General features: G+C 37.0%; 1 long non-coding RNA gene across 1 annotated transcript in view; it reads left to right on the top strand.

Annotated features, from left to right (window-relative positions):
• Positions 1-21,369, top strand: part of LOC129622450 (uncharacterized) — a 29,752-nt gene extending 8,383 nt beyond the window's left edge. Inside the window, exons 2-4 of the long non-coding RNA XR_008699986.1 lie at positions 9,819-9,888; positions 20,631-20,734; positions 21,251-21,369. This is a non-coding gene — a long non-coding RNA (uncharacterized LOC129622450). The remainder of the gene's footprint in view (positions 1-9,818; positions 9,889-20,630; positions 20,735-21,250) is intronic.
• The last annotated feature ends 1,647 nt before the right edge of the window (positions 21,370-23,016 follow it).

Here is a 23,016-nt window from a genome sequence, read left to right as displayed (position 1 = left end):
AGCCTTTTGGTGAAAGTAAAAGAGGAGAACGAAAAAGTTGGCTTAAACCTCAACATTCAGAAAACGAAGAGCATGGCATCTGGTCCCATCACTTCATGGGAAATAGATGGGGAAACAGTGGAAACAGTGTCAGACTCTATTTTTGGGGGGCTCCAAAATCACTGCAGATGGTGATTGCAGCCATGAAATTAAAAGACGCTTACTCCTTGGAAGGAAAGTTATGACCAACTTAGATAGCATATTGAAAAGCAGAGACAATACTTTGCCAACAAAGGTCCATCTAGTTAAGGCTATGGTTTTTCCAGTAGTCATGTATGGATTTGAGAGTTGGACTGTGAAGAAAGCTGAGTGCCGAAGAATTGATACTTTTGAACTGTGGTGTTGAAAAAGACTCTTGAGAGTCCCTGGGACTGCAAGGAGATCCAACTAGTCCATTCTGAAGGAGACTAGTCCTGAGTGTTCTTTGGAAGGAATGATGCTGCAGCTGAAACTCCAGTACTTTGGCCACCTCATGTGAAGAGTTGACTCATTGGAAAAGACTCTGATGCTGGGAGGAATTGGGGGCAGGAGGAGAAGGGGACGACAGAGGATGAGATGGCTGGATGGCATCACTGACTCAATGGAAGTGAGTCTGAGTGAACTCTGGGAGTTGGTGATGGACAGGGAGGCCTGGAGTGCTGCAATTCATGGTGTCGCAAAGACTCGGACATGACTGAGCAACTGAACTGAACTAAAGCAGAATTAAAGCATTTATCTTTTTCTCTTTATGTTGATCCTGCCAGTAACATATGCTTTTCTCTAAGATTGAGTCAGGCATAAGTTGTGCACAGGCCGTACAATAAAAACTGTGGATAGCTCATTAAATCAGTTATGGCTCTTTGGTCACTAAATTATTACAACTGGATTACAACTAATTATACTAATCGATATTTTGATTTCTTCTTAGTTTTGAAATTAAGCTTTGTGTCTCTCTCCTGCACTATGTCACTGTCAATGTTACTGTCTTCATTACTTAATATCCTCTATGAGATTGTTGTTTCTTACAGTATCCTGTGTTTAACCAAGTCTCCAGAAAAACTTCTATGGCTAAAGAACTTAAGGAAATAGGTCACATTTATAACATAAAATAATTGTAATAATGTGATTCTAGGTACAGGAAAAGGCAACAAGAGAAAATGTCTCCTGGATCAAAATCAGAAGATCTAGAGAATACTTACTGATGGGGCCATTTCCAACATTTAGCACTTGGAGAGGCATATCAAGAATTTCCACCTGACCTGGGATGAGCCTCCCAGCACCATAGGACACAATTTGATCACAAAATGTCTCCCAAATATTGGACAAATTCCTGACCATGAAGGAGGGACCTGAGAAATTTAATCAGTGATTGCAGGCCTCTAACATGAGCCACTCCCTATGGTGAGCCTTGACAACACTTGGGATATGAAAACAGGATTATAGGCTCCAGACAACTGAGGTCATATCAAGAAAATGATTTAAACAAACCCTGACTCTTGCATCTTCCCATACATAGAAAAGTGCTAATTCCTTAACTTGAGATGCTACCGCCTAGATTTGAAGTCCTAAAAAAAAATCTTGCTGAATAAGACAGAACTCTTAATTTTCAGATTATAAATACCTTTTAAGTATACAGGTGTGAAGTAGAACTTTCCAGGGCAACAGTTCAGTTCAGTCGCTCAGTCATGTCTGACTCTTTGCGACCCCATGAATCACAGCACGCCAGGCCTTCCTGTCCATCACCAAGTCCCGGAATTCACTCAGACTCACATCCATCGAGTCAGTGATGCCATCCAGCCATCTCATCCTCTGTCATCCCCTTCTCCTCCTGCCCCCAATCCCTCCCAGCATCAGAGTCTTTTCCAATGAGTCAACTCTTCGCATCAGGTGGCCAAAATACTGGAGTTTCAGCTTTAGCATCATTCCTTCCAAAGAAATCCCAGGGCTGATCTCCTTTAGAATGGACTGGCTGGATCTCCTTGCAGTCCAAGGGACTCTCAAGAGTCTTCTCCAACACCACAGTTCAAAAGCATCAATTCTTCAGTGCTCAGACTTCTTCACAGTCCAACTCTCACATCCATACATGACCACAGGAAAAACCATAGCCTTGACTAGATGAACCTTGTTTGGCAAAGTAATGTCTCTGCTTTTGAATATGCTATCTAGGTTGGTCATAACTTTCCTTCCAAGGAGTAAGCGTCTTTTAATTTCATGGCTGCAATCACCATCTGCAGTGATTTTGGAGCCCAAAAATATAAAGTCTGACACTGTTTCCACTGTTTCCCCATCTATTTCCCATTAAGTGATGGGACCGGATGCCATGATCTTCGTTTTCTGAATGTTGAGCTTTAAGCCAACTTTTTCCCTCTCCACTCTCACTTTCATCAAGAGGCTTTTGATTTCCTCTTCACTTTCTGCCATAAGGGTGGTGTCATCTGCATATCTGAGGTTATTGATATTTCTCCTGGCAATCTTGATTCCAGCTTGTGTTTCTTCCAGTCCAGCGTTTCTCATGATGTACTCTGCATATAAGTTAAATAAGCAGGGTGACAATATACAGCCTTGATGTACTCCTTTTCCTATTTGGAACCAGTCTGTTGTTCCATGTCCAGTTCTAACTGTTGCTTCTTGACCTGCGTACAAATTTCTCAAGAGGCAGATCAGGTGGTCTGGTATTCCCATCTCTTTCTGAATTTTCCACAGTTTATTGTGATGCACACAGTCAAAGGCTTTGGCATAGTCAATAAACCAGAAATAGATGCTTTTCTGGAACTCTTTAGCTTTTTCCATGATCCAGCGGATGTTAGCAATTTGATCTCTGGTTCCTCTGCCTTTTCTAAAACCAGCTTGAACATCAGGAAGTTCACGGTTCACATATTGCTGAAGCCTGGCTTGGAGAATTTTGAGCATTACTTTACTAGCGTGTGAGATGAGTGCAATTGTGTGGTAGTCTGAGCATTCTTTGGCTTTGCCTTTCTTTGGGATTGGAATGAAAACTGACCTTTTCCAGTCCTGTGGCCACTGCTGAATTTTCCAAATTTGCTGGCATATTGAGTGCAGCACTTTCATATATATAAAATATTTTTTTATTTTATTTTATTTTTAAACTTTACGAGACAGCAGAAGAGACACTTATGAGTGCAGCACTTTCAAAGCATCACCTTTCAGGATTTGAAATAGCTCAGCTGGAATTCCATCACCTCCACTAGCTTTGTTCACAGATATGCTTTCTAAGGTCCACTTGGCTTCGCATTCCAGGATGTCTGGCTCTAGGTCAGAGATCACAACATCGTGATTATTGGGGTCATGAAGATCTTTTTTGTACAGTTCTTCTGTGTATTCTTGCCATCTCTTCTTAATATCTTCTGCTTCTGTTAGGTCCATACCATTTTTGTCCTTTATCAAGCTCATCTTTGCATGAAATGTTCCCTTGGTATCTCTGATTTTCTTGAAGAGATCCCTAGTCTTTCCCATTCTGTTGCTTTCCTCTATTTCTTTGCATGGATCGCTGAAGAAGGCTTTCTTATCTCTTCTTGCTATTCTTTGGAACTCTGCATTCAGATGTTTATATCTTTCCTTTTCTCCTTTGCTTTTCATTTCTCTTCTTTTCACAGCTATTTGTAAGTCCTCCCCAGATAGCCATTTTGCTTTTTTGCATTTCTTTTCCATTGGGATGGTCTTGATCCCTGTCTCCTGTACAGTGTCACGAACCTCAGTCCATAGTTCATCAGGCACTCTATCTATCAGATCTAGGCCCTTAAATCTACTTCTCACTTCCACTGTAGAATCATAAGGGATTTGATTTATTTCATACCTGAATGGTCTAGTGGTTTTCCCTACTTTTTTCAATTTAAGTATGAATTTGGCAATAAGGAATTCATGGTCTGAGCTACAGTCAGCTCCTGGTCTTGTTTTTTGCTGACACTATAGAGCTTCTTCATCTTTGGCTGCAAAGAATATAATCAATCTGATTTTGGTGTTGACTATCTGGTGATGTCCATGTGTAGAGTCTTCTCTTGTGTTGTTGGAAGTGGGTGTTTGCTATGACCAGTCATTTTCTTGGCAAAACTCTATTAGTCTTTGCCCTGCTTCATTCTGTATTCCAAGGCCAAATTTGCCTGTTACTCCAGGTGTTTCTTGACTTCCTACTTTTGCATTCCAGTCCCCTATAATGAAAAGGACATCTTTTTTGGATGTTAGTCATAAAAGGTCTTGTAGGTCTTCATAGAACTGTTCAACTTCAGCTTCTTCAGCATTACTGGTTGGGGCATAGACTTGGATTACTGTGATATTGAATGGTTTGCCTTGGAAATGAACAGAGATCATTCTGTTGTTTTTGAGATTGCATCCAAGTACTGCGTTTTGGACTCTTTTGTTGACCATGATGGCTACTCCATTTCTTGTAAGGGATTCCTGCCCGCAGTAGTAAATATAATGGTCATCTGAGTTAAATTCACCCATTCCAGTCCATTTCAGTTTGCTGATTCCTAGAATGTCAACATTCACTCTTACCATCTCTTGGTTGACCACTTCCAATTTGGTTTGATTCATGGACCTGACATTCCACGTTCCTATGCAATATTGCTCTTTATAGCATCGGGCCTTGCTTCTATCACCAGTCACATCCACAGCTGGGTATTCTTTGTGTTTTGGCTCCATCCCTTCATTCTTTCTGGAGTTATTTCTCCATTGATATCCAGTAGCATATTGGACACCTACTGACCTGGGGAGTTCCTCTTTCAGTATCCTATCATTTTGCCTTTTCATACTGTTCATGGGGTTCTCAAGGCAAGAATACTGAAGTGGTTTGCCATTCCCTTCTCCAGTGGACCACATTCTGTCAGATCTCTCCACCATGACCCGCCCATCTTGGGTTGCCCCACGGGCATGGCTTAGTTTCACAAAGGAAGACATATCTCAACCTTTGCACTGGCCCTAATGGTGGATACTCCCAGAAAGATACATCTGATGAAGCAGTTATAAAGGTTGTCTCTCTTTTTACCAAAAAACCGTGGAATGGATATTGACAGTGGGAAATAATTGCCAGGAAGAGAGGATTCTGACTCTTTTTTGGAACTTTCTTTGACTTGCTTTTGTTATTATAATCGTACATAATGGCCAGATTCAGAAAATCCTGCCCCTCTGCCTGTTAAACAAAAGTGCCTTTGTTTAGGACCCTGTCCACCCTTGAATGGCAGGAAGAAAGAAATGAACACATCTCTTACCTGAAGCTTGCCATTCTAGGAGATATTTACAATGGCCTTTTTACTTTATTTCCTCATTTCCTCCCATCTCTATTTTTTAAAAAAACCTTTCATCTGCAGATTCATGCTATTATCACCATTATAATTACTAAAATAGAAAGGAATAGAAACTATTCTCAGCTTTTTTTAAAACAAAAATGTACCATTCAATAGCTGACCAAAAATCTATCTAAATTTTTTCTACTCATTTATAATGAAAAATAATATAGTGACTCTTTAGTAATGGTTTTGGATATGGTGAAGGGGATAGTATGTGGTGGTTGTGAAACTTTCTATAAAAAAAATACTTATTGGGATAAAAATTCATTTTCATTGGAATAGGATAAGATGCATTATCATCAAAGTCTGGTAAAAATATGCATTGTCATTAATATTATCTAGCATTATTTTAGAAGTACTACTAATGGAAAATTATGATTTTTTTTAAAAAAAGTATAATTTATTGATGACTACATATGCATACTTAGAGAACCCAAGAGCATCCACTAAGATCCTATTTATAAAATTAATGAGTATCAATATTGTTACTATATATATTGTACTGCTCCTATAAAGGGTTATTTTTGTACTTTCAACAATGATATAACATCAGATCAGATCAGATCAGTCGCTCAGTGGTGTCCAACTCTTCACTACCCCATGAATCGCAGCACGCCAGGCCTCCCTGTCCATCACCAACTCCCGGAGTTCATTGAGACTCAAGTCCATCGAGTCAGTGATGCCATCCAGCCATCTCATCCTCTGTCATCCCCTTCTCCTCTTGCCCCAAATCCCTCCCAGGTTCAGAGTCTTTTCAAATGAGTCAACTCTTCGCATGAGGTGGCCAAAGTACTGGAGTTTCAGCTTTAGCAGAATTCCTTCCAAAGAAATCCCAGGGCTGATCTCCTTCAGAATGGACTGGTTGGATCTCCTTGCAGTCCAAGGGACTCTCAAGAGTCTTCTCCAATACCACAGTTCAAAAGCATCAATTCTTCGGTGCTCAGCCTTCTTCACAGTCCAACTCTCACATCCATATATGACCACAGGAAAAACCATAGCCTTGACTAGATGAACCTTTGTTGGCAAAGTAATGTCTCTGCTTTTGAATATGCTATCTAGGTTGGTCATAGCTTTCCTTCCAAGGAGTAAGCGTCTTTTAATTTCGTTGCTGCAGTCACCATCTGCAGTGATTTTGGAGCCCAAAAATATAAAGTCTGACACTGTTTCCACTGTTTTCCCATCTATTTCCCATGAAGCGATGGGACCGGATGCCATGATCTTCGTTTTCTGAATGTTGAGCTTTAAGCCAACTTTTTCACTCTCCACTCTCACTTTCATCAAGAGGCTTTTGAGTTCCTCTTCACTTTCTGCCATAAGGGTGGTGTCATCTGCATACCTGAGGTGATTGATATTTCTCCCAGCAGTCTTGATTCCAGCTTGTGTTTCTTCCAGTCCAGCGTTTCTCATGATGTACTCTGCATATAAGCTAAATAAGCAGGGTGATAATATACAGCTTTGACGTACTCCTTTTCCTATTTGGAACCAGTCTGTTGTTCCATGTCCAGTTCTAACTGTTGCTTCCTGACCTGCATACAAATTTCTCAAGAGGCAGATCAGGTGGTTTGGTATTCCCATCTCTTTCTGAATTTTCCACAGTTTATTGTGATGCACACAGTCAAAGGCTTTGGCATAGCCAATAAAGCAGAAATAGATATTTTTCTGGAACTCTCTTGCTTTTTCCATGATCCAGCAGATGTTGGCAATTTGATCTCTGGTTCCTCTGCCTTTTCTAAAACCAGCTTGAACATCAGGAAGTTCACGGTTCACATATTGCTGAAGCCTGGCTTGGAGAATTTTGAGCATTACTTTACTAGCGTGTGAGATGACCGCAATTGTGCAGTAGTTTGAGCATTCTTTGGTATTGCCTTTCTTTGGGATTGTAATGAAAACGGACCTTTTCCAGTCCTGTGGCCACTGCTGAGTTTTCCAAATTTGCTGGCATATTGAGTGCAGCACTTTCACAGCATTATCTTTCAGGATTTGGAATAGCTCGACTGAAATTCCATCACCCCCACTAGCTTTGTTTGTAGTGACGCTTTCTAAGGCCCACTTGACTTCACATCCAGGATGTCTGGCTCTAGGTCAGTGATCACACCATCATGATTGTCTGGGTCGTGAAGATCTTTTTTGTAGTTCTTCTGTGTATTCTTGCCATCTCTTCTTAATATCTTCTGCTTCTGTTAGGTCCATACCATTTCTGTCCTTTATCAAGCCCATCTTCGCATGAAATGTTCCTTTGGTATCTCTGAACATACCTAGTATCAAATTTAAGTACAACTCTTCTCTGGCCATAAGAAAGAAATTGAAATAAATGAAAAGCCAGACTTTGTTCTTGAAAATTATTTATATTTCAAAGGATTTGATAATTTGAAATTGTCCCTAAATTCATTTATTCTCTCAGAAATATTCACCACAAAATCCTACAGTGTGTAAGGAAGAGTATTTTAGAGGTACAGAGGAACAATCAATTAAATAATTATATCTAAATTGTAAGTAAAAGATGTCAATGTTTAAAAGTCAAATAATACAGTAAGTCTATAATTTAAAGGGACAAGTTTTGTCCTTGTATCTCCAATGCTGTTTCCCAGAGACAATTATTTCCCAAATAATTACTTTTATAATTACTGAAGTAAAATAAACCATCATTCTTAAGCAATGGACTTGTCTTAGTGTAAACTGATCTATCTTCTTAGAACTATTGACCTCCTACAATGATGACTGAGAGGTTTTTGGTTTTTTACCTTTCCCAATATTGCTAAAATCTTAGCTTTACTTATTATATTGATTATCATTGTGTTGCTGATATGATTAGTTTCATAGACAATATCAATTTTTATTTCTTCCCTAAAAATAAACAAACTGCAGTAGTAATGTGACCAGACCAAAAAAACCCGAATTTTTAGCTTGATGAGGGGTAAAGAAATGTGAGCTGAAATTGTCATATAGAGCTTAGGGCAGTCTCTTAATTGAGGCGGGCAACAGATACCCATTTTACTGTTATGAGGGCAACAGATACCCGTTTTACTGTTATGCTTCTCTCCTACTCCAGGCTCAGTTGATTGCTAGAGAGTCAGTGGTCAGCCTGTGACTGGCCTGAAAGTACTCCTTAGGATAGTCCGAAAAAGGGCAGGAAAGAGAGAAAGAGGGACTCTGAACATTAACGACATTCTGATCCACACTAACTGTGTGTGTGTGTTTGCTCAGTCACACAAACTAATCTTGGATCATTATCCTTGGGATTTAGTGGATGTAAGAGGGAAGAAGCATCAGTAGTGTGTTACCAAAAATATTCTGGATTTCTGTTTCAGTAGACTAACCAGTTAACAATATTGTGCAACTTTCAGTAATGCACTTATAGCCTTATATCTGCTTCATTCATCCATACTTGGTATTCCTTCAACTCCCAGTTTTTAAGCAAAGAGATCAGTTGTGGTGTTATCTTTTCTGAGAACTCTCATCCTGTCTGGCTTTAAGCCTCCTAATGTCTATGCTAAGTCACTTCAGTCATGTCCCACTCTGTGCGACCCCATAGACAGCAGCCCACCAGGCTCCCCCATCCCTGGGATTCTCCAGGCAAGAACAATGGAGTGGGTTGCCATTTCCTTCTCCAATGCATGAAAGTGAAAAGTGGAAGTGAAGTTGCTCAGTCACGTCCGACTCTCTTCACGACCCCATGGACTGCAGCCTACCAGGCTCCTCTGTCCATGAGACTTCCCAGGCAAGAGTACTGGAGTGGGGTGCCATTACCTTCTCCCCTAACTTCTATAAAATTGTATAATTATTTTCATATTTCAAGGTCAATTATATCTATATACTGTCTGTAACCACAGTTGATTATGTTATGCTTCATCTATATTTTGAATTTAAGTGAAAAAATCAATAATTAGTATTTATATTTTTATAAATCTACTAACACTGTTCACTACAGTCAAGTAGAACGCTAAATTTATCTATCATTTTTGTGTAGTTATTTTATATTTTTTCCTAGCACAATTGTTGACTCTTTTTTTCTTTTCCCATTGTTTCCTAATCATAACCCAAAATTCTTCAAAATTCTTAAACATCCCCTTTAGCTTATTTAATACTTTTTTTAGGTTCCCAAGACATCCTGTTTGAAGTTCCTCTCAGTGTGTCTGGATGTACTGCTTGTCAAGTCCAGCTGTGCAGATGGCATCTTGTTTTCTCACTTACCCTGTGTCTGAATTATTCTTTACTGTATCATTTATCTTTTTTCTTGATTTATATTCTTCTTCTATGACTTTCTAAGCAGTTTTGTCTGTTAGGTAAATTTTCTGACATTTTGCTTCTTGGTAAATGTCATTTTGTTGCTTTCACACTGATCATTTCACTTGGGTAACCAATTTCAGAATTAAAATGTTTCTTCTCAAAATTATAATGGAATTCCCCTATTGTTTATGTCAATCAAAGTAGTCAATCAAATATCTGACTGCTGTCTTCATTTTGTTTTTCTAAGACCTTCTCTGTTTCCCTCCATAGGGAGAAAATTTTCAACACATACCTAAGTTTGAAATATGGCACTTTTATTATTTGCCTTACTTGGAAATTGGTAAGATTTTTCGATTTTTAGATGTATACATAAATTTTAGTTTGGAAAATCATTTCATATTGTTTCTCTGACAAATTTTTCCTCATTGTTTCCTTTGTTCCCTCTTTCTGAAACTCCAATCAATACAATTTTGGGCATTCTGAATTAATGTTTCTTTTATTATCTATCCCTCTATATTTTTGTTTCCTGGATATTTGTTTTACTCTGGGGAAATATTCCCAAATTTACTACTTAGGATTTATGTGCCTCTACTTGTGATCATATTGAAAACTAAACTTACATTTCCAAGAACTCTTATTTTTTTATCCTCTTCTTTCTTAGTATTGCATTTTAGTCTTAAGGAGATTCTATGTTTTTTTCTAATTTCTTTGCAAACAAAAATCCAAACTCTAAAAATTGATTTTCAGTTCTCTCAATTTTTTCTGTTTCTTTTGAAGTGTTTTATGTTGAACTTTCCTTCTTATGGTAAATTTTACTCACATGTTTTTAAATTTATGTTTGGTTGTTTGCATATAAATATGATACAGTAGGAAGCTGAAATCGAAAAAAAAAAAACAAATGATACATGAAATTGTATTTTTAAGATGAAAAAGGAGAAGCAAAACATGATGTAAGGCCCCACAAATTCCAGAATATAAAGGGTTTTATTCTGAGACATATATTGACTTGGTATCAGAGATGAAGTATTACATCTATATGAAAGACACTATTTTGTTGCTATTATTTTTAACATAAGTTAAACAAATATTTATTGAGTTTTTTTAATGTGCTAGATGCCATCATAGGTGTTAAAGACACAGCTGTGAACATAACACACATAAACCCTTGTGATTCTGTGAGTAATGAAGAACATAAATAATAAGAAGGATAAGAAATGAGTATGTGCATTGAAAAGTCAAGCAAATGCTTTATTTTCTTTTATTTTGTCATCCCAGTATTTATTTTACATATATATTTTTTGCTTAGGGAGTAAATGCTTGGCTATAAGAATTAATAACTAAGTAGAAGTGGGCAGTTGTCTATTAAAATAATCCTTTAATTTCTTTTTTGTTTGTAAAAAATGGCAGTTAAAAATAGCTAGAACACACAGAACTATGGGCCATATGCAATTTTAATTCTATTACATATATGAAAAGTTTACATTATATTATTCATTTGCTCTTCATACTAACCTATGAAGCAGGTTCTAACATTACTACTTTTTAAAAAGACAAACCTTACCTTAACAAATTATGATGAGGATAAGTCTTGAGTCTTATACATTAATCACCCTCCCCTATAATTAAAAGAATAAATCATATTCATAAATGTGAATTAGTTCATAAATTGTATACTTATGCCACTGTAATTAATCCATACATTAACTGGTTCTGGTTTTGTTAGATTCTAACTAAAATAGAAGATTTCTTCCCTCACTTCAGGAATTCCACCTGATTACCTTGCACACATGCCCTATCACTATCTAGAAGTTTAGAAAAGAGAAATATATTTCAGAAAAGTTCAATGTAGAGGATCCCTGCAATCCAAAGAGTGATTTCAGTTTTATCCTCAGGAATTTGTGGTATTTCAGTGCATGGAGATTAGCAAAATGCCTTCTGCATTCCATACATATCACTAAAATACTAGGAGGCAGGAAAATCAAATAGTCATTTGAGAACCACTAAGTCAAGCTTCCCAGGTATCGCTAGTGCTAAATGAAGGAGACATAAGAGATGTGGGCTCCATCCCTGGTTTGGGACGACCTCCTGAAGTAGAAAATGGCAACCCACTCTAGGATTCTTGCCTGTGAAATCCCATTGACAGAGGAGCCTGTTGAGGCTGAAGCCAATGGGGCTGCAAAGAGTTGCATAAGACTGAATGATTGAGCAGAAGCAGGAGAAGGGGACAACAGTGGATGAGATGGTTGGTTGTCATCACCCATTCAATTGACGTGAGTTTGAGCAAACTCCAGGAGATAGTGAAGGATGGGGAAGTCTGGCGTGTTGCAATCCATGGGGTCAGAAAAAGTTGGACACGACTGAGCAAGAAGTCAGTCTGAAGGGAGCAGGTTTCAAAGAGGAGATTAAAGGGAGAGATCTGAAAGATGGATTAAAACTTTATCAAGACTTTATTCAATTAAGTGTGTGGACCTTATCCTTTAACAATGGGAGTTAAGGAAATGCTTTGAAACTGGCTAGCGAGGGGGTGAACTGGTATTTTTAGAATGCTACCTCCTTGCTGCCCTTGAATTGTAGCCCATCAGGCTCTTTGTCCATGGGATTTCCCAGACAACCATAGGATTACAAGAGTCAGACACAATTTAGTGACTAAACTTTGGCCATCTCATGCGAAGAGTTGACTCATTGGAGAAAACTCTGATGCTGGGAGGGATTGGGGGCAGGAGGAGAAGGGGACGACAGAGGATGAGATGGCTGGATGGCTTCACTGACTTGATGGACGTGAGTCTGAGTGAACTCCGGGAGTTGGTGATGGACAGGGAGGCCTGCTGTGCTGCGATTCATGGGGTCGCAAAGGGTCGGACACGACTGAGCGACTGAACTGAACTGAAACCACCACCATCTCACTGCCCATGTTAAAAATACCAGTTAAAAAGCAACAATGTAGAAAAAGATCTTAAATTTTCCTTTTCAGAAAAGCAGCCAAAATATTTTAGACACCCTGAAATGAATGCCTTTTTCTTTCTTGATCCTCTTCAGTTCAGTTCAGTCGCTCAGTCGTGTCCGACTGTTTGTGACCCCATGAACTGCAGCACACCAGGCCTCCCTGTTCATCACCAACTCCTGGAGTTTACCCAAACTCATGTCCATTGAGTCAGTGATGCCATCCAACCATCTCATCCTCTGTCATCACCTTCTCCTCCAGCCCTCAATCTTTCCCAGCATCAGGGTCTTTTCAAATGAGTCAGCTCTTCACATCAGGTAGCCACCTTGTAATTTTTTTTGGTGACTCCAGAATAATTAATATCCTAGATAAACTTCCAATGACTGAAGTAGATATTCACAGCTAGTAAGGCATAGCTTGGAAATCTGGTTTCCTCACCGTCTTCAAATCTTGCTCCCAATTAGCTTTACAAAATTGAGTAGTAAATGCCTATGACCAGTTTGATATATAACTATGAAAATGACATTAGTGCATTTCCCACCTATTATGAGAAATATAAATTTATTGCTCTAGAGTTCCCTGCATGACTGATCTAGAGCTGTAGTTTTCATTCCTGCCTCCCTAGGAAATGCAAGTTTAGTATTAAAAATATTTTAATAAAATATTAAAAGTAATTAATTATTTTTATTTTATGTTTATGATATATGCTTTACAGAAATACAAATCATGATATATTATTTGATAATTTTACTTCTATATACATAAATTTATTTTTCCTCCTACTAGGTATAATTTTGGTGTCCTTTTTAGGGGATCTTCCCAACCCAGGGATCAAGCCTGGATCGCCAACTTTGCAGGCAGATTCTTTACCATTTGAGCAATCAGGGAAGCCTGTCAACATTTTTACTGGCATCATAATATGTATTTAGTATTTATTTTCATTCATATTCTCTAGATTTTGTCTAAAATTGGAATTACCTGTGAATATTTAATTACACCTAACTAGCAATCAACCTGTCTTGATAGTTGCTTTTCAGAAATATTTTCTTTTTCTGAGTGCATTTTTTTCTCATTCCTTATGTGCATTCCTTATGTGCATTCCTTATGTCAGTAGTAGTAAGATTTACTCTTCTGAAAATATTAATTTTATCTAAGCTTTAAAATAAATTAGCATAGAGTTTTGATGTTTGGCTCTTCTTTTAAATTGCTAATGTTATTTGTCTAAATTAATCTAACCAACTGCATTCAATGTTATTATTTTTTAAAAAGGTGATTCTTGACTGTGTTCATTTCCTATTTGAGTTCTATTTTAATAGAGTCTATTAACATTATCCTTTTTTCTGCTTCATTAAAATCATTCTAAAATATCTCCTAATAGTTAAAATTGCTGGTTTTGTTTTAGATTTCATCATTGTGAATATAAATACTTGATGCTATACATTTCATTCTTTGCCACCTTAGTATTTTTTCTAAATCTTAAGTATACCATTTTCTTTATTCTGTTTTAAATATTTTTAATATGAATTATGATTTTTTATTTATAAGTTGTTAATTACTTTTAAATTTCTAACCATAATTCCTGTAATTACTAATTGAATTGCATTGTGGTTGAAGTCCTGATCAGTTGAGTTCTAAACCTTTGAAATTTGTGAATGTTGGTCTACAGTCTAACACACTGTAGATTTTAATAGGTTTCATGTATTTTTCAATTATTTGTGCAATTTTCATATCCTTCCATTAGATCAAGGTTGTGAAGTGAATATTTTTAAAACTTCTAAGTCACTCTTTGTATTTTTCCTTGAAATTTACTAAATACAAAATGAGGTAAAAGATTTATTACTTCCTCCTTTATATTCTGTCCATTTGTGTTCAAGATATTTTAAGATGCTGTTTTCAGGTGTATAAGAGTTAAGGTTTGTTCAGTGTTTTTTAATCATCCTGATTAATTAAAGTTTTTAACATATTGAAGTAATTATTTTCATCTTTATTGTTTAGATAAGTTTATGTTATTTGCTATTAACAACTATTAGTGTACTATCCCAACTAGTGTCTGCCTGATAAATCTTTTTCTATTTTCTTTCTTATAACTTATCCTGTGTTTCTCTGTCCTTCTATTTTAGGTATATTCCAGTTTAGAGAATAAAAAGTTAATTTTTAGAATATAGCCTACTGCTTTTGTCTTTTAAATTAAGATTTTAGTCTATTACTACTTTATAAATACAGTCACACTATAGCAGTAAGAATATGAATACTGGAGGCAGACTTCTTTGCTTGAATTCTGGATTTGTCTTTTACTAGATATGCATGACCCTGGGCAAGTCATTGAAACTTTCTGTGCCTCCTCATTATTTGCTGATTTAGATTTATACCAGCAATTCTCTCATGAGACTCTTGTAAAAATTAAATGAGCTAGTATTTGTAAATTCTTTCTAATGCTGTCTGAAATATAACTGATACTATATAATTGTTTGCTATTATTATATTTTATTTAAATTCCCCATCTTTTCCTCTCAGTTCAGTTCAGTTCAGTCGCTCAGTCGTGTCCGACTCTTTGCGACCCCATGAACTGCAGCACACCAGGCCTCCCTGTCCATCACCAACTCCTGGAGTTCACTCAGATTCACGTCCATCAAGTCAGTGATGTCATCCAGCCATCTCATTCTCTGTTGTCCCCTTCTCCTCCTGTCTCCAATCCCTCCCAGCATCAGAGTCTTTTCCAATGAGTTAACTCTTCGCATGAGGTGGCCAAAGTACTGGAGTTTCAGCTTTAGCATCATTCCTTCCAAAGAAATCCCGGGGCTAATCTCCTTCAGAATGGACTGGTTGGATCTCTTTGCAGTCCAAGGGACTCTCAAGAGTCTTCTCCAACACCACAGTTCAAAAGCATCAATTATTCAGTGCTCAGCTTTCTTCACAGTTCAACTCTCACATCCATACATCTTTTCCCCTATTTATGCACAATATTTTTATGGTTTTATTTGTCATTTTGCTTTTTTCTCCTTCTTACCATTTATTGATTCATTAAGCAATTTTAATCACATTTTATTTGCTTAATTATCTTTTAAAAACCCCATCATAATTTTCCCAGAAAACAGTAAAAAGCTATTCAAAAATTAAATATTTTCATAGATGAAATAAGGAACTCTAACAGAACCCACGGCTAACAAATATCTTGTCTAGTAATTTCCAAAAACTAAGAATCTGTGTTTCTGTTTTAGCAAAACAGAATCCTTTCTGTTTTGCTAAAATTCAATATAAATATTCTGTCAACTGAATACTAGTGTATCTAAAATATGTGCTAGGAAATTGGAGAAAAGGAACATACTTGCATGGTAAGGGAAGATACAATTACTTGGGCTGAAACTGACAGATGATGAATTTTTAAGAGAACTTGAGGCAATCTTTTAGAGGTTGTTTTTCAATTGAAAATTTTAAATTTTATAATTTTAAAAAGCATTAAACTAAGGCAAAATAAAAGGCTAACTGGTAGCCTTTTTGTGATTGACATCTTGGGCTCTTTGATTTTAAGATCAAACAGTTTTCTTTTTTTGATTTTTCACATGCCATTAATACATTCTATTCTGTGAATCACTTCATCCTCTGTGCAGTCTCCATGCTATTTCCCGTGCTTTAGTTTACCACTAAGCATAATAGGCTACTTTCTATAAGTTTCTCCACATTCACATTCTCTGGGTGAAAATAAATGTACTTTCAATCTGCAAAACCAAATGCTGAATGTATGCAGATTCAGACGTAAAATTAGCATATTCTGCATCTCAAAATGGAGAAACAGATTGGCAAGCAGCATCCCTGTGGATAAAATCTAAAGACAGAAATGACTTTACCTGAGTGTATTTTCTAATTTTGAACTACAGTTTCCCAGAATTTGTGGGAACCTAAGATATTATGTAGTTCAATCTCATTTTACAAATACAGAACCTGAGATTCCAAAAAAAAAGTGATTTGTCTACTACATTAGAGATCTAAGTCTCTGTTCAGAGAAACACGGATTCCATGCTGTTTCTCCTTTAGCTACCTTACCAGTTGGACATATTTGCATATATCAATTACTGTTGTTCTGTTTTTTTGAGGGGGAGGGTTTATAGTTTCGCTTTCCAACTAGATTGTTAACTGTTGAGGAGGAGAGCTATCCTTTATTAAAATCTGCACTGTAGCCCCAAATCCCTTCTTAAATTGAAGCCTAATCCCAGGTCTCACACTTACTAGGAATTTAATAAATTGTTCAATAATTTATTACTGGAGGAACAATTGTAGAAGCTTTCCTTTTTGTAAACCAAAAAGCAATAGAAATGGACAGTAATTTTACAAATGCTGGAGACAGAGATGAGAGACTAGGAATATCATCTCAGAGAATAATGTAGAAATCACCCGTAAAATCATTTGGCATGTGGGTGACACCTCTTAAGACTTATATTAAGGGGCATCAGTTCAGTTGCTTAGCCGTGTCTGACTCTTTGCAACACCATGGACTACAGCACATCAGGCTTCCTTCACTTCAGTTCAGTCACTCAGTCATGTCCGACTCTTGCAACCCCATGAGCTGCAGCAAGCCAGACCTCCCTGCTGCTGCTGCTGCTAAGTCGCTTCAGTCATGTCCGACTCTGTGCAACCCCATAGACGGCAGGCCTCCCTATCCGTCACCAAATCCCAGAGCTTGCTTAAACTCATGACCATCAAGTTGGTGATGCCATCCAACCATCTCATCCTTGTTGTCCCCTTCTCCTCCTGCCTTCAACCTTTCCCAGCATCAAGGTCTTTTCAAATGAGTTAGTTCTTTGCATCAGGTGGACAAAGTATTGAAGTTTCAGCTTTAGCATCAATTCTTCCAATGAATATTCAGGACTGATTCCCTTTAGGATGGCCTGGTTGGATATCCCTGCAGTCCAAGGGACTCTCAAAAGTTTTCTCCAATACTACAATTCAAAAGCATCAATTCTTTGGTGCTCAGCTTTCTTTATAGTCCAACTCTCACATCCATACATGACTACTGGAGAAACCATAGCTTTGGCTAGATGGATTTTTGTTGGCAAAGTAATGTCTCTGCTTTTTAATATGCTGTCAAGGTTTGTCATAGCTTTTATTCCAGGGAGCAAGTATCTTTTAATTTCATGGCTGCAGTCACCATCTGCAGTGATTTTGGAGCCCAAGAAAATAAAGTCTGTCACTGTTTCCATTTTTTCCCCATCTATTTGCCACAAACTGATGGGACCGGATACAATACACCAAAATTTAGGGAACGAGCATGCTTGATCTGTATTATGTATTATAAACAGAATTCTAGCTAAGGAAATCTGAGGCTTCAGTTAAGTAATTTTCTGGTAAAAGCATATTAAACACCAACTCTGTGTTTTTAACAATAATCCTTTAAAAAAATCTTATAAACCAGCTCTTTTAGAACAATGGAATATAGAAGGAAAAAGAACAATTTGATCCACTTAGTTTGAAAGGCTTAATGCAAGGATGAGTCATTAATCACCCTTTCTTAAAGAAAGACTATAGGTAAGAGGAGGATGAAATTAAAAGATGCTTCTTACTCCTTGGAAGGAAAGTTATGACCAACCTGGATAGCATATTGAAAAGCAGAGACATCACTTTGTCAACAAAGGTCCGTCTAGTCAAGGCTATGATTTTTCCAGTAGTCATGTATGGATGTGAGAGTTGGACTGTGAAGAAGGCTGAGCGCTGAAGAATTGATGCTTTTGAACTGTGGTGTTGGAGAAGACTCTTGAGAGACCCTTGGACTGCAAGGAGATCCAACCAGTCCATTCTGAAGGAGATCAGCCCTGGGATTTCTTTGGAAGGAATGATGCTAAAGCTGAAACTCCAGTACTTTGGCCACCTGATGCGAAGAGTTGACTCATTGGAAAAGACTCTGATGCTGGGAGGGATTGGGGGCAAGAGGAGAAGGAGATGACAGAGGATGAGATGGCTGGATGGCTTCACTGACTTGATGGACGTGAGTCTGAGTAAACTCCGGGAGTTGGTGATAGACAGGGAGGCCTGGCGTGCTGCGATTCATGGGGTCACAAAGAGTCGGACACGACTGAGCAGCCAAACTGAACTGAACTGAAGTGAAGTGAAGAGGAGGATAACTCTGGAAACTGCTGGAGAAAGGGAATAGATGTCAGACAGTTTATCTGTACATAGAAACAAGCCACCTTCAAAATTGTGGTGACTCAATAAACAATAGTTTATTTCTTTGTTCATGCTAGGTGTTCAAGGTGACTGTGCAGTCAGCCATCTGTCCAGGGAGGCTTTCCTGCAGGGGAAGATACAGCAGTTTACCTCCACATCAATACACACTTCCTTAATCCCAGTCGCTGTCTCACTAAATGCAGGAAGTAACACAGTCACATTTCCATTCACGTTTCACTGGTTGAACCAAGTTATAGGACTACACCCAATTTGAAGGTGAAAGGATGTATCTTTATTCCTGTGCACTGAAAAAGAAGAAAACACTTATCAATGAACAATGTTTTATCTGTGAAAGAGATGCAGGTTGATCACTGATTTTATATTTGCTCATATTCAAGGCAAAAGACAATGACATTTATTATACTCCTTAAAGATAACTAAAGCCTTCACATAAATAAATAAGAACTTTACCTTCACAGCCACCTGAAATTTATTTTGAAATAAAGAAGATAGCCTTTTGGTCCCCAGTCTCAATTTAAGCATGGCTATAATTTTGTAACATTTCCCATGATGTTAAAAGTTACTCATTGCACATCAAAGACAGGGACTCTTAGTCCTCCTCTGCTCTGGACACTCTGAACAAATTAGAAAATGACAAAAGTAGCTTCTTCTGCAATGTTTTAAAAATTAAGTTTCTTAGATTTTCTAATTCAAGGCCAGTAGAGCTAGAAATAAGTATACTGCTAGACATCAAATGAAGAAGGGGTAGTTTCAAAGTATGTGTGTATCTGTATGTTTGTGCATGTGTGTGTACAACCCTGGTTAAAAAAAAAGTGGAAAAAAAGGGAGGAGGTCTTCTTTTTTCACTTTTGGAAGGCATCTTTTTTTTTTTTTTTTTTTTTTTTTTTTTTACACCATGCTTGTCTGTCTGGCTCTAATGGAATCAATATTTACAATGAACTACTGATAAATGGAACCTATGGTGCACCTATAACTTTTAGTTTTTTATTTTTGCTATGGTTCTCTCCTATCACTCTGTCAATTTCTGTCTTTATATGGCACTGAATACTTTCTATGGTCTCAAATACAAGTGCGTTATCCATAGCTATAATAGGGTGGTCTAGAGTTTCTCTCATTTGGGTCTCAGCTCATGGTATAAATTAATACAAAGAATGAGTGAAGTATTAACAAAACACTATGTTAAATTTGAGTCTCTGGGGAATTAAACAATGTCACAAAAGAGCATAGAAAGGAAGTTACAGATTTAGAATTCAAAGTCAGTTTCCTCAGTCAGAATCTGGGAAATATATCTTCAAGGAATAACCATTTAAACTTGTTTTAAACTTTTTTTTTTTTTGGTTATTTCTCTAACCAAAAACTGATACTTTCCTTCTTTAAAATAAAAATGATATATTTAAGAATCTTTAAAAGATATTTCTTTTGTAGAATTGGATGGTTATGTTTTTGAGCTGCATCATTTCAGAGCTCTTATGTACATAATAAAAGTAATTTTATTTCATTTTATACTAAGAATAAATGGCTCCAAAAACTATGCATAAAAAATATACATGATGTGAATGTCTTCAAATTCCTTACTGATAGTCACCAGGGAGTTTTAAATTTGAAGAATAAAAGCATCTTAAATTACTAAAATTTTCTATCCAATTGAATGATTGTCCTAAAGAAGCATAATAATGTCTTTCAAATATTACACTTGCTTCAATGAAGTAAAAATGGAACACTAAATATGCTTACATGCTCTACTCCACTCATTACTTAATAAAGTAATTAAAAGAGACCTGAATTAAATTTTTAGGTTATTTAATTAAAAGAAAATATTATGGCGGTTTTTGGGCAGCAAAAAAAATTTGACGAGTGAAAGGAACACTGCTTCATAGTTATTTTGTATGTTCTCTGAGTGGAAAAAAACTTTGCAATGTATTTAAAATTGCATCTTATTTCTCACCTCAGGTATCTCTCCATAGGTGCCAACTGTAATATATCAATAGCTGAACAGCTCACTGCCCTAAAGTGTTCCTGCACATGCCTGACTGAGCTATCGAAAAGGCTGCTCAGATTTTAAACTCTGGTAAGATCACTGGCTCTGGCAGATGTTATTAGTTTGATTTCTTCTCAACTCCTGCTTTCTTCAATCAAAGGGCCACTGTCAGAGAGTTCAGTAAAAACTAGTGAATCAGACAAGTGATAGTCTTTACAGTCTGAACAGAGTTAAAAAAAAATTTAATAAGAATTCTTATTATTCCAGAGCAAAAATACTTTACCATTCATTTGAACTGAGTGATTGAAGATCCTTGATAAGTTAGAGTATGATATTTCTGAAGGAAAGCAGTGTTATACTACCCTTAATTTCTGACCTGACACCTTGTTGCCTCAGAAAAGACTGTAAAATCTCCTAGGATTTTGTGCCATGTTTCCCCTGTGTGTGACAGTCCTTTGTGCTCATCATCATATATTTCCAGGCATTATATCATTTTGAAAGCAAGCATGATCATATGACTTTCTTTGGCCAACAAAAGTGATGTGCGTGTTGATTACCATGTATTTCCAGGCATCACAACATTTCATTTCTCTGCTCCCTTTGAAGGTAAGCATGACCAACCACAGGACTTTGGCCAATAGAAGTGGTGGTGAATCTTCCCCTGGAATGGAAGATAAAAGCTGTTATGCAATTTTCCAAATTATTTCCTCCTGCTTCAATAATTTTGGAAATAAATATTTAAATGAAGACTCTGGTTTTCTTGATTCTAGAGTATCTATGATGAGCAAAATCCTCAGCTGGGTGTGTATGTGTGTAGAAAATACTTTTTTGTTGTATTCAAGCACTAATTTTTTTCCCCTTTACCCAGCTTAACCTACTGTCTTGACAGATACACTCTGTTCTCCCAGAGATAGCTCAATTACAAATGAATTAAAGGGTCAGAAAGATGCACTGGAACTCTACTGAAATGTAGCACTGCATGTGGCTTGGCTTTTATTTATGTAAAATTAAATTCAGAGAAATTGGTTGTTGCTACTAGCAACCTGCTTCTTCATTAACCACTCAAATGATGTTAAGAACCCAAATTATGCTCACTAGATAGAACCAGTCTGTTAAATATGCCTGCTGCTCCTGTCTTCTCCAAGTCCTTTCATACCTCTGACTACTGTCTCTCACTGAAAGCTTCATAGCTCCAGAGCCTGTATGCACACTTTTTCAGGAGCATTGGTATTTTCTTGATGGTTTCTGGTGAATTCTGACCCTACTTTTTCAAATTCACTTTCTCATACTGTTAAGTGGCATTTCAATCATCATGTTTTCCTGTTTTGGGGGGTAGTTTTCTTTTGACCTTTTATTTACACACTTCCTTTGACCCAGAAATGAATTCAAATGCAGTTTTAAAATAGCTGACTCTGGAGTCACATGGGCTAGGTCCAAATCATGGTTGTGCTATTTGATAACTTTAGGGCACTGGGCAATTTAAGAAAACATTGCTCTTTTTCGTCTTTCCATGAGAAAAAGGGAATGCTACTCTAAGGGCTACACTGAAGATTGAGATAGTCAGCATTAACAGTTTTAACCATTGTGTGCTGTGCTCTGCTCAGTCGTTCAGTTGTGTCCTACTCTCTTTGGTCCCATGGACTGTAGCCCTCCAGGTTCCTCTGTTCATGGAATTTTTCAGGCAAGAATACTGGAGCAGATTACCATTTTCTACTCCAGGAGATTGTCCTGACTCAGAGATGGAACTTGCATCTCTCACATCTCCTGTATTGGCAGGCAGATTTTTTACCTCTAGCACCACCTGGGAAACCCATTTTACACATTAAGTGTTATAATTACCACCAACACTGGCAATTCTTCATATCAGCTACTAGGTCCTATGATTACATTCTGAGAACACCCCATCTTACAAAATTTAAACAATTGGAAACATGCATTAATTTCTCTCTTTTACAAACCTTTGAGTGAGAGCTCCTTAATATACCAAATAGGGCTTTTTCAATTCTGCTTCACAACTTTTGTTACACAGGCCCTTTCTTATAGTTACTAAATGATAAAACAGACTAGCTTAGGCTTCTTTTATTCTGAAAACTCAGACCTAGTGGTGTTATTGTATATAAACAATTGCTAAAGAATTAAACAAAATTAATAAATTATTTTATTATTATTAGGGTCTCTGCTTATGGCAAAATAGTATCTCCAATTTTTGGTTTTCTAATCATTATTAATTTCAGTGGAGTAAGCCAGTCTACATCAGTGCAGTGATAGTTAAGAAATCTATCTTTTTTTTTTTTGGCAAAACTAATACAGTTATGTAAAGTTTAAAAATAAAATTAAAAAAAAAAAAAAGAAATCTAATAGGATATCCTAAA

The sequence above is a fragment of the Bubalus kerabau genome, chromosome 11 (assembly GCF_029407905.1).
Source record: "Bubalus kerabau isolate K-KA32 ecotype Philippines breed swamp buffalo chromosome 11, PCC_UOA_SB_1v2, whole genome shotgun sequence".
Taxonomy (NCBI): domain Eukaryota; kingdom Metazoa; phylum Chordata; class Mammalia; order Artiodactyla; family Bovidae; genus Bubalus; species Bubalus kerabau.
This window is presented reverse-complemented; position numbering and strand designations above follow the sequence as displayed.